We start from the raw sequence: 13,100 nt of genomic DNA on the forward strand, positions 1-13,100 counted from the left end.
AGTCTGCCTATCATAACTGATGTTTCCCTCAATGCTTCTTAGTCAAAGAGCAAAACCTGACTTATTGTTATATCCAAGTGAACGTACATGACTTCAAGAAAATTTATATTCAGTGTACTGCTGACATTACTATTAATCATGAGTATTACCATAGCACCGAGGAGCCCCAGTGTTTGTACAGTACCCCCATTGTGCTAGGTACTGTACAAACTCAAAACAAAAAAAGCCACTTCCCCAGGCAGCTTACAGTCTAAGTCCTTTCTGCTCTTAAAGTTCATTATAGCTCTCTGTGTGAGCACCAGAATATGTGCCATTTGGGATTTTCTGTTTGTCAAGGGTATTGTTCTTTTCTAAAGAAGTCATGGTTGGCTGAAAGACTGAGAAATAGATCCGTGCTAGAGGCCTTTACTAAGAAAATTAATGCCTCATACTTTAAATCTGAAAGATCATAAGGGAAAATGATAAAGACCCACAAACAACTACAAAGTGACTGCTACCATCATAGCCCAGATTTTGCAATATTTTGGACATAATTTTGTGTGTTTGAAGCATTTTTGTGCCCCTCTGTAGCGGGTTATGGACAAGTTAGTAGAAAAAGGTGGCTGAAAGGTAAGACTTCTGTAGACTGTTTGGAATAGTTGTTTATCCTTGGAAAAATTCTGTCTGCTTGACACAGGAACATATCCATTTCTAATCACCAATTGACCATTTCACCTTGGAAAATTAAACCATATCTCCTCCAGAGTGCGTTTTTAAAAAATGAGCCCAGATAACCCAGATACCCTGATCTTGATGTGTAAAATGTAGTTAGATGACAAATCAGTCTAAAGGATTATTATTCTAGGACCAGTTACTGCAACTATTTCACTACTGTTATTGTAGCAAATGTTCCCCACTTGTGGGTACATTTTTTATTGCTAGCTTTGCAAGGATTGGGTAAATGTCAGTAAACATCAATTTCACTGTACGTACACAAACCAACAAAATATTTTAATCAATAATAATTGAAATGTATAGATAGTGTGATACAGCATGGCCAGAAGGCAGCAGGAGAGATATGTAAGCCCCAGGATGAGGAGAAGCCTCATTCCCTGTAGAGGGAAGAAAGGTTTCTATAGATTAATTAAAAGCACCTGAAGCCAATTAGAGCACCTGAAGCCAGTCACCTGATTAAAAACCCCCTGCTTCAATCAGCCAGGGAAAGGATTTGGAGCGGAGTGGTTTGGTGTTGGAGCAGCGGAGAGTTTGGAGAAGTGCCGTGGCTGGCTAGAAGACCAAGACCGTAGGTAAAGAGACACTTAGCTTGTGCAGAGAGAGGGCAGGAAGCCCCACAAGCTGAAGAGCAGGAGAGGGAAGTAGCCCAGGGGAAGGAAGCACTCGTTCAAGTAGTTTGCCACTACCCCTAGGGCCCCTGGGCTGGGACCCAGAGTAGAGAGTGGGCCCGGGTCCCTCCCTCTCTACTACCCGTCTCTGAGTTACTAGTGGGACAGTAGATATCCTAGTTCAGGGGCAGGAAAAACTGAACCCTGAACACCTCCCAGCTGCCCTTCCCCCACCTCGTTTTTGAAGACCTGGAAAATTTAGAAACAAATACATAGCATTTTTAGAGTCATAGAGATTAAGAACAGAAGGGACTGCCAGATCATCTAGTCCAGTGGTTCTCAAAGCCGGTCTGCCACTTGTTCAGGGTAAGCCCCCTGGTGGGCCAGGCTGGTTTGTTTACCTGCTGCATCCGCAGTGTCAGCCGATCGCAGCCCCCACTGGCCACAGTTCACTGCTCCAGGCCAACGGGGGCTGCAGGAAGGGTGGCCAGCATGTCCCTCGGCCTGCACCGCTTTCTGTAGCCCCCATTGGCCTGGAGCAGCGAACCACGGCCAGTGGGAGCCGCGAACGGCTGAACCTGCGGACGTGGCAGGTAAACAAACTGGCCCGGCCCTCCAGGGGGCTTTCCCTGAACAAGCGGCGGACCGGCTTTGAGAACCACTGATCTAGTCTGACCTGTTATATATCCCAGGCCACAAACACCACCCAGCCACCTCTACACTAAGCCTAGCAAACAGAATTAGAGTGACTATTACAGCCCTTAGGAGCCTAAGCTATTGTTTGACACTGGCAGAGAACAGGACAGACTAAGATCTACCAATGCCTGAGGCGCCTGAATTGGCCAGGAATTGGGTAATTTAGCCAGAGCATTTCTCACTCATGTCCAGTACTGCAGAGGTAGGAGAACAAAGAACCCCAAGGTCTCTGCCAATCTGACCTGGGTGAAAATTCTTTCATTTCTTACCATTTTCCAACCAGCTCTACCAGTCAATGATCCCAATAGTGGAAGCTGATATGGGAGCCATTCCCTACTACAGCAACAGTAGCATGTGCTTCAGTATAGGATATTGAGATGATGCATCCACACCATTGCTGAGTATGGTGCTTCAGACATTAAAGCTATGGGTACTGCCCTAAAGAGCTTACAATCTAAGTATGAGTAAGAGGGCTCAGAAATGAACATACCGGGTTAAATTCCCTGCTCAATTACACCCTGTGCAATGCCCTGAGAGCAGTGAAGGATGGGCATTCTAATCAATCAGCCTAACGTGTCCATAGTGGAGCAACTCCCTGGGCCGAGTTGACAGCAGGGTGAGACTTACAGCATACTTCTGCAGGTGGAGGGGAAAAAATACCTTTCTCACTTTGTGGGCACCCCTGTCTGCAGGCCTTAATGTGCCTTGGCAAAGAAGTAACTGCAGATTTCCCATGTGAGTGGGAGAACCCCAAACCTACCTTCCGAGTACAACTAGTACAGCAAACGAAATGAAAGGAGAATTGTGCTCAGACATGCTAGAAGGATGCTAAGACTGGAATATCATGTGGGGAAGCCCCTTGACCATAGATTTTACCCTGTGGGATGGGAGTGGTGGAAGAGGTTCCAGTCTTTCCAGTGGGAGGGGAAAAAGGGAGAATCCCATTCAGTCTCTCTCACACCAGGCTCCTCATTTCCCAGAACCCCGGACCACTATCTCATGCTGCCTCCTCTATCTCTTCTGCCTGTGCTATTTGGCAGGTAATTCTGTTTGCACCCCTGGCTACAGATGCTATTGGACAAAGCAGGAGGCCAAGAGGATGAGCAGAGATGAAAAATTACTACTTTCCTCCTGGGCCCAAATCCATAGGGAGAGACAACTTCCCTTGAAATGTCCCTGATGGCTGTCTAAAGTGGATGGGAATCTTGCCAGTGGAAGAAGGATGGTGGCCTCAGTCCTTTTTGGCTTTATACACTAGTATACCTATTTAAATGGGTTATGTGTGTTTGGGGCTACATCCCAGTCTTTGGGCCCATGCGCTTAGCATTGCTTAAGGCAGGCAAGATTTCTGCTGACAGAGATTGAATCCCTAGGTGGTGTAAAGCCCGTGTGGCCAGCTCTGTGGAACCCTTCACCCCAATGCCAGACATGCAAGGTGTTGCTGGACTTGGTCAAGGGAGAAGGAGTCAGAGATGGACCATACTGTAATGTAGTGAGCCTCGGCTGGCCTGGGAATATGTGTGGACTGCTCTAGCTGGAGTACCTTAGACCAGTTCTTAGGCTGCTTCTAGTTCTGTTACGGGTGGTTCTTTCCCCAAACAGGTCCAGGATGAAGAGAGCAGAAAGTTGTCTTAAAGGTACTTTCCCACTACAGGTCCTGTGCTATGTCCATATAGTGGTCTCTACGGCTGTGCAAGAATACAAACATTTGGCATTCTTATAGCAATAGACCAGATTTTCTCTGATGTTAAGCTTTATTTTTTTGGTTTGACAAAATGGTAATGAGAGAGTCATCCAAACCACACTGAAACTTTCCAGATACAGATAGAATGTTTAGTGGAAACAATTTACTATTGCAAGTAGGCTTCTCTGTTTGGATAAACTTATTAGCTGAACTAGCCACAAGAGGGAGCTCAAATGCAGAAAGTATAGTGAAATTGAGAATGCAACTGCAACAGAAAAGAAAAATTGCTAAATGTGTGTGATATTAGTGGATCTGCAAATAGTAACTTGTATTTTCACTTGTTGTAGAAATCTTGATTTCCTCTTCAACTTCATTTCTGTATAGATTGTGTTTTCTTACTAATTGAATAACTATATTACAGAGGTTAAAGTTACATTTATTTTTTTAGAGAGTGATAAAACACTTTAAAATTGGATATAAAGAGTTCCCTAATTCTGGTAAAATGTGCAATATTACTTTGAAACATACTTTAAATTGATGTAATCTCTATTAGTTAAAAACAAAACACTGAAAATTTACACTTTTCTGAAAATTATTTGATTGCTTCAGTTTTAGTCCTCTTTAACATAACATTGAAAATACACATTTGAAAATTCACATAATCTTGTAACTCAGATTTAAGTAGTTAGGTGTAAGCACCAAGATTTTAAAATTTACAAAAATTAAAGAATATAATCACAACATTTTTACCCAGCGGAGCTGAACAAAATTGTCCTGATTCATCCACTATATCCATTTTCCAAACACAAAGCAAATGAAAGGAATCACTGATCTATGCAGAGTGTTTCCTCCTAATTGCCCTGGGCTAGAGGTTGACTTTTGCCTTAAGAGTTTATATCAGGTCCAAAACTCTCTTTTAAATCATTACTGTTGTCATTTTGGCTGTTCTCATTATCCATATGGATAATGTCTCCATGTCCAACTATTTCTTGACTCCTGCTAAACTCTTGGCATCCAAATTCTTTTGTGGCAATGAGTTCCACAAGCAAACTATGCATTGTGTGAAGTAGTTCTTACTGCCTTTAAATTTGCTGCCTTTTTATTTAATTAGGTTTGTTTATTTATTTAATTAGGGATTGTACCTGAGTGGCTAACCCACCCTGCCACCCAAACTGCCACAGCTATGCTTCTGTGTTTAGTGCACTAGTGCAATCAAAACTCATGAGTGTACATCTACCTGAGCTGGAAATTACATTACAGAAGTGTAGACCTACCCCCAGACTGCACCATTCTGCTTGTATTATAAGTGGCCAAGTGTATTCACTGTGCCTACTTTCTTTATGCCATTCATTATTTTGTATATCTTTATCCTGTTCCCTCATTCATCCCCTCTCTAATGTAAACAGTCTTTCTTTCAGAAATTCTTTTCAATTTTTTCTATAGAGTATTTTTTATGCTCTTAATCATTTTCACGGTCTGCTTCTGAGCCCCGTATATTTCTGCTGTATCTTTTTTGAGATGGGGTGGTCAGAACTGAACACAGTATTTGAAGTGAGGGCGCACCGTTGATCTGTAGAATGGTATGATCATTTCAGTGTTCTAGTCCACCCCAGCTGTTTATGCCCCCTAACATTTTGTTTGCTCTTTTGATAGCTAGGACACATTGGACATGGTCTTCAGTGAGCTCTCCACAGTGGCGCCTAGTTCTTTTTCCTGTGTTACCATTAACTTAGAACTCAGAAAGGTGGTCAAGTCATTCAAATGACCCCTTCCAGTGTGCATTACCCTGTATTTATAAATTGAGAATTTCATTTCCATTGTATTGCCATTCATTGAGCTTTATTAGGTCGCTCTGAAGTTCCTCACTAAATGATCCAAAATTTTCTGTTGAAACTGATTTTTATGGAAAATTGGATTTTTTGAAAAAGTTTTTTTACAGAAAATAAAATTAGACACTTTGTTGAAAAACTAAATATCAAAAATGTTTTGGTTTTTGAGTTTTTTTTGACAAAGTTGAAATTTTCTGTGGTAGGAGGGGGAAACTAGGGCTGTCAATTAATCACAGTTAACTCGCATGATTAACTCAAATTAATCACAATTAAAAATTAATTTGCAGTTTTAATCGCATTGTTAAACACTAGAATACCAATTGAAATGTATAAAATATTTTGGATGTTTGTATTCTGTGTTGTAAATTGAGATCAAATATTTGAAAATGTAGACAAAGTGTATAGTGCTCACTTTATTTTTATTACAAATATTTGCACTGTAAAAATGGTAAAATATTTTTCAATTCACCTCATACAAATACGGTAGTGCAAACTCTTTATCATGAAAGTGCAACTTACAAATGTAGATTTATTTCTTTTTGTTACATAACTGCACTCAAACGAAACAACATAAAACTTCAGAGCCTACAAGTCCACTCAGTCCAACTTCTTGTTCAACCAATGACTAAGACAAATAAGTTTGTTTATATTTATGAGAAATAATGTTGCCCACTTCTTATTTACAATGTCACCTGAAAATGAGAAGAGGTGTTTGCATGGCATTGCTAGGTATTTACGTGTCAGGTATGCTAAACATTCATATGCCCCTTCATGCTTTGGCCACCATTCCAGAGGGCATGCTTCCATGCCGATGATGCTCATTTAAAAAAATAATGCATTAACTGAATTTGTGACTGAACACCTTGGGGGAGAGTTGTATGTCTCCTGTGCTGTTTTACCTGCATTCTGCCATATATTTCATGTTATAGCTGTCTCGGATGACAAACCAGCACACGTTGTTTGTTTTAAGAACACTTTCACTGCAGATTTGACAAAACTCAAAGAAGGTACCAGTGTGAGATTTCTAAAAGTTGTTACAGCACTCAACCCAAGGTTTAAGAATCTGAAGTGCCTTCCAAAATCTGAGAAGGACGAGGTGTAGAGCATGTTTTCAGAAATCTTAAAAGAGCAACAGTCTGATGTGGAAACTACAGAACCCGAACCACCAAAAAAGAAAATCAACCTTGTTGATGGCATCTGACTCAGATAATGAAAATGAATATGGGTCAGTCCACACTCCTTTGAATCGTTATCAAGCAGCACCTGTCATCAGCATGGAAGCATATCCTCTGGAATGGTGGGAGAAGCATGAAGAGACATATGAATCTTTAGCATATCTGGCACGTAAATATCTTGCAACGCGCCGGCTACAATATGTGCCATGCAAACGCCTGTTCTCATTTTCAGGTGACATTTGTAAACAAGAAGCAGGCAGCATTATCTCCTGCAAATGCAAACAAACTTGTTTGAGTGATTGGCTGAACAAGAAGTAGGACTAAGTGAACTTGTAGTCTCTAAAGTTTTGCATTATTTTATTTTTGAGTGCAGTTATTTTTTGTACATAACTACATTTGTAAGTTAAATTTTCATGATAAAGAGATTGCACTACAGTACTTGTATTAAGTGAATTGAAAAACACTTTCTTTTGTTTTTTACAGTGCAAATATTTGTAATCAAAAAGAAATACAAAGTGAGCACTGTATACTTTGTATTCTGTGTTCTAATTGAAATCAATATATTTGAAAATGTAGAAAATATTTAAATGGTATTCTATTATTGTTTAACAGTGATTAATTGCACAATTAATCACGATTAATTTTTTAAATCGCTTGATAGCTCTAGGGAAAACCCCATTTTCTAACCAACTCTGTTCCTCATTCTGTTCCTCTGTTCTCCATTCTTGACAAACATGAATAACTGTCATCTGCAACCTTTGCCACTCTACAGTTCACATCTTTCCCTAGACAGTAATAAATATATTAATCAACAGAGGTCCTCCCAACAGAACCTCGTGGAACCCTGTTTTTAACCCGCTTCCATGATGAAAACTGGCCATTTATTTCTATTGTTTGTTTGGTTTCTCTTGGTCAGTTTTCTAGTCTGAGTACTTTGAGTCTTACTCAATGGCTACTTAATTTCCTTACCAGCCTCTTGTTAAGGGACTTTGACAATGGCTTTTGAAAAGTCCAGATGAACTAGGGTGACCAGATAGCAAGTGTAAAAAATCGGGACAAGGGTGCGGGGGGTAATAGGCACCTATATAAGAGAGAGCCCCCCAAATCGGGACTGTCCCTATAAAATCAGGACATCTGGTCACCCTAAGATGAACATTGTCAGCTGATTGTCTTTTAGCCTCTGTTTCCTTGATGTGTTCAAGGAATTCTAGTAGATTAGTTAGGCACAATTTTCCTTTGCAGAAGACATGATAATTAGACCCTATCATAGTCAGCCTATATTTTTCCAATTCTATTTTTATTAATTATTGCTTCAAGCAATTCTGTCCTCCAGAATAGCCATTGCTGTCAATGAGATTTCATCTTTTTGTTAGCTGCTTAGCCACTTCATTCTTATCTCCTTCAGAACTCCTGGGTATATACCATCTAGCCATGGACACTTGATTCTCTTTACTTTATCCATTTATTCCTTTTCTGACACATGGTCTCTGATGGTATCCCATCTTTCTTACCTGACAAGAGTGAGTGAGTCCAGAGTAGGCATTTCCTCAACGTCTTCTGGGCTGACAACAGATGGAAAGAAATCACTTACCTTCTCTGTCAACTTTCTTATTCTTGGTGACTCACTGAACTAACCAGTTCTCTTGCAGGTTTCCTGTCTCTAAGATGCTCAATAATGTCTCAAACCTTTGACAATTTGCTCTTCAAGAATCCTTCTTTTCCTTCCAAATTTCCTTCTGCTGCACTGTGTGGGTGAGATTTTCAAAAAGTTCCTAAAGGAAATAGGGGTACAAATCTCATTGAAAATCGGACTTGTGTTCCTGGATGCTTTTGAAAATATCTCCCATATGATCTTTTCTGTTGGCTTCACTGGGGTTGGTTTTCCAGTTTGAGAAGGATCTCTATTTAGTGTGAGTAACCTCTTGCACTTAACCACTTCGCCATACTGGCCTTCTCTTTTCTTATTAGTGATATCCATGCCTTCCAAGACTCTGTTACTGTATCTTTAAGTAAACTTCATGCCAAATTGAAGAAGTCTGTCTTTATTTAGATCTTAGAGTCTTTTTGACTAGCCCCCGCCCCTTTCTTTTTAAGTGCCCCTTTCTAAAGTGAACTGTCAGCATGCTAGTTTTTGGTACCGTTCCTTCCTTTAGGATTTGAATCTGATAATACTGTGGCCACTGTTAGTGTGTTAACTATAGTTACAATTATAACCAACTCTTGTGAGTCTACATATGATTAAGTTGAAAATAGAACCTTCTTTAATGTGCTCTAGAACTAGCAATTATTAAAAGCTAAGGTGTCAAGAAATTCCTTCTCCAATCTTTGTCCTCCTGTATTATTTTAACTGTTTATATGTGGATAGTTGAAATCTTCCATTATTACTATTAGATTTTGTTGCCCCTTTTCTCTCTCTCAACACTGTGCACTCAATATCCTCTTCCTGAGCTGTAGTATAAGTGTACCCTTGCCATAGGGCTTCAGGGAACCTTGAGAGTTCATCTAGTCCAGCCTCCTGCAGAGAGTCAGGACCAAGTAAAACTCCTAGACCTTCCCTGACAGGTGTTTGTCTAACTTGCTCTTAAAAACCTCCAGTGATGGGAATTCCAAAACTTTCCTTGGAAGCCTATTCCGGAACTCAACTATCCTTACAGTTAGGAAACTTTTTTTAATATCTAACCTAAATTTCCCTTGCTGAAGATTTAAATTGATTACTTCTTGTCCTACCTTCAGTAGACATGGAGAACAATGGATCACAGCCCTCTTTATCACAGCCATTAACATGTTTAAAGACTTTTATCAGGTCCCCCTCAGACTCCTTTTTTCAAGGTGAAACCTACCAACTTTTTTAAACCTTTCTCATAGGACAAGTTTTCTAAACCTTTTATCATATTTGTTGCTCTCCTTTGGACCTTCTTCAGTTTGTTCACAACTTTCTTAGTGTAGTGCCCAGAATTGGGCACAGTACTGTAGCTAAGGGCAGGTCTTCACTACCCGCCATATTGGCGGGTAGTGGTCGATCTATCAGGGATCAATTTGTCACATCTCATCTACTCTGGAACTCCAGCTTGCGAGAGGTGAAAGCGGAGTCAACGGGGGAGCGGCAACGGTTTACTCGCCACAGTCCTCACAGCCAGGTAAGTCGACCTAAGATACACCAACTTCAGCTATGCTATTTGCATAGCTGAAATTGCATATCTTAGGTCGACTCCCCCCCCCCCAGTGTAGATCAGGGCTTAAACCTCACCAATGCCAAGTAAAGCAGGACAATTACCTCAGGTGTCTTATTCAAAACATGCTTGTTAATACACCTCAGAATATTAGCCTTTTCACAACTGCATTACTTTGTTGGCTTACCTTCAATTTGTGATTCACTATAACCCCCAGATCCTTCTCAGCAGTCCTACTGCCTAGTTGCTTATTCTCCATTTTATGTTTGCGTGTTTGATTTTTCCTTCCTAATTGAAGTACTTTGTACTTGTCTCTATTGAATTTCATCATGTTGATTTCAGACCAATTCTCCAATTTATCGAGACCTAGTCCTGTCCAAAGTGCTTGCAACCCTTATCAGCTTGGTGTCATCCACACATTTTATAAACATGTTCTCCACTCCATTGTCCAAATAATTAATGAAAATATTGACTAGCACCAGGACAGACCCCCACAGGGCCCACTAGATATGCCCCTCCCTCCCACCCAGTTTGACAATGATTAGACTGTTCTTTCTGGATGGTTAAACACAATGCAGTGCTCCAGTAATCACTTCAGTTAAGACATACCAGTTGGAAACATAGTATGCTTGTCATGATTTAGTACTTAATTGACTTATCTTTATAAGCGGAGGACTAGGCTCTCCCTTTCCTCATGAATCAAGTCCAGTTCTGCATAAAGCCAAAGTAATCCAACTCTTTGTGGGGGTGAAGTGATGAAACCCACCCCATAACCCAAAGAGCGGGGGTGCAGAGTAGCACCTGTCCTCACAGGTTCTATCCTACAGAGTGGAGCAGAATAGCTGCCAAATCCCCTCCACACTATTCACAGCGTGTTGGAGCAGCTAGATCCTCAACATTCACCACAACCCTTCATACCTGCCTTTGTAGATCTGGTGTCGGGACCACTTCCATGGCATGCAGGAGCTGTGGAGGTGCCCCTGAACTGCTATACTCTATCCAGTCTCCTCACAAAGCCCCAAAGAGAGGGTTGTGTGGTGCAGCAGGCCTTCAGCTGATTGTCCACACAACAGATTAATTTCACCCTCTGAATCTACTGCAACTGCCAAGCTATTAATAGCTTTCTATATGCTAAATTATTACCTGTGTTTCTTTTATATTGCTATAATCCATTATACAAAATTTTAAATGAACTGGGCTGACCACAGGTCATAATGGTGCTCTAGCCACTCTAGCTGAAATTTGTCTTATTTTTATAATTTAACGTCTTAAATTGGATTATTTCTTTTTAAACACTGAATGGATTGAAAGTTCAGCTCTGCAACAGGTTTGTCTAAAGAGTTTCTAAATTTTATCAATTTTTTTTGCTCCTTCTCCCTTTCCGATGTAAGCAGTGTCAGGATGAGCTCCACCCTGACATCTGGTGGTGAGGTGTGGCAAGTTGTGGAAAAGAGCTTCAGGGGCCGATCTCATTTGCATAGGCACACCCACCCCGCCTAGAATGAGGCCATAGCTGCCCAAATGATCAGTTTGGCTGCTGTGGGATCCCCAGTGTCTCTGTTATTGGGGCAGGAAGAATAAATTGTTATTACGCTGATTATGGGAACTGTGCTTGGAACTGTACTTGGCCTTTTGTTATGATGGAGGGACTCACCATCAACTAAGTAGCACTCGCTAGGCAAGGGTCATGGGTTTTAAAACTCTGTGAAGGGAGAGAGGCTGGGGACAAGTATTAATACTTGGTGGCATGGGCCGCTTGGTGAGGGCCTTACATGCTAATTGCACTTCCTCCTCTCTCCACTGTGGAATATCAGAGCTAATTTTGGTTCCATTAGGAGTCTAGTTACAGGCTGCTGAGGTCACTTTGGGCTAATAGTGCACCAGCACTGAGGCTCCCCTACTACAAGCTGAATTCACCAAAGAGCTGAACTGACTAAGAGCTGAAATCACTGAGCATTGTGTTAAGTAGTAGGGGAGCCTGAAGATATATTGTGGAGCAGTTTGCAGGATGGCTGGAGTGCCTTGTGGACAGGCTGGTGGAGCAGTTCGTAGGATGGCGGGAGCTGCTGGTGGGCCGCGGAGCGGAGCGAAGGAGTTCGTGGGGCGGCTGGCAGAGCAGAGTGGAGCGGAGGTCTATGGAGCTGTGGGGCGGTCAGCTTCAGATCATGTAAGGTGCCTCTTACCCCCGTCCCATCTCCACCCAGGTTGGGAGGTAAAGCTCCACAGATAAACTTTCGAACTCTGGGGCTGCCCTGACCATGGACAGAGACTTTTGGGTCATTGGACTTTGGGTGATTTGGGGTTGCTGGACTCAAGAACCAAAGGGAAAGGGCATGCCCCAATTTGCTTGGGGTGGGTTTTTTGCTCATGGGTTGTGTTATGAATCCTGTTGGTGGTGTTTCCCCAACATAATGCCACATTGTTTCTCTCTGTTATTAAAAGGCTTTTTGCTACACTCAGACTATGTGCTTGCGAGAGGGGAAGTATTGCCTCTTGGAGGCGCCCAGCGGGGGTGGTATATATTTGTCCCAGGTCACTGGGTGGGGGCTCGAGCCGGTTTGCATTGTGTTATTGGAATGGATCCCCTAGATCTTGAACCCGGCCCTTGTTGCTGCCAACTCTGACGGGCAGAAGGGTTACACCTGTGTTTTCTTATCTCTCTTTTTTTCTCTTGTATTTCGGCTATTTTAGACAGTTAAAGGCCTTATTCTGCCAGCTCCTGAACACCCTTAAAGCCCATTCCATTCACTCAGCACTTTGCTAGATCAGGCTCTAAGTCTCCCGTAAAATGGATTGATGAGCTATGATCATCCTCAAAGTAGACTGAAGAACCATAGAAATAAAGGACTGTGAGGGACTTCAAGAGGTCACCTGAAGATAAAAATCTCCCTTGCTACAAACTAAGCCAATTACTTCGGGGACATCAGAAAAGGAAGATATTAAATGTGGTGTTGGTCCTTACTCGAGCTTGCCTATTAGCTTCCTTGAATTCTGTGGCTGTAGGGCCGGGTCTAGGTTTTTTGCCACCCCAAGCTCGGAGAGCACAACTGCCCAAGCAAAAAAAAAAAAAAAGGGGGTGGCCCCGGAATGCCGCCCCTGGAATTGTGCCGTCCCAAGCACGTGCTTCCTTTGCTGGTGCCTGGAGCTGGTCCCATGTGGCTGGCTGTAATGTCTGCATCAAAGCTGCTTTTATCAAAGAAACAAAAATAATGTTGAAGCTAAAT

The sequence above is a fragment of the Caretta caretta genome, chromosome 3, assembly GCF_965140235.1.
Source record: "Caretta caretta isolate rCarCar2 chromosome 3, rCarCar1.hap1, whole genome shotgun sequence".
Taxonomy (NCBI): Eukaryota; Metazoa; Chordata; order Testudines; family Cheloniidae; genus Caretta; species Caretta caretta.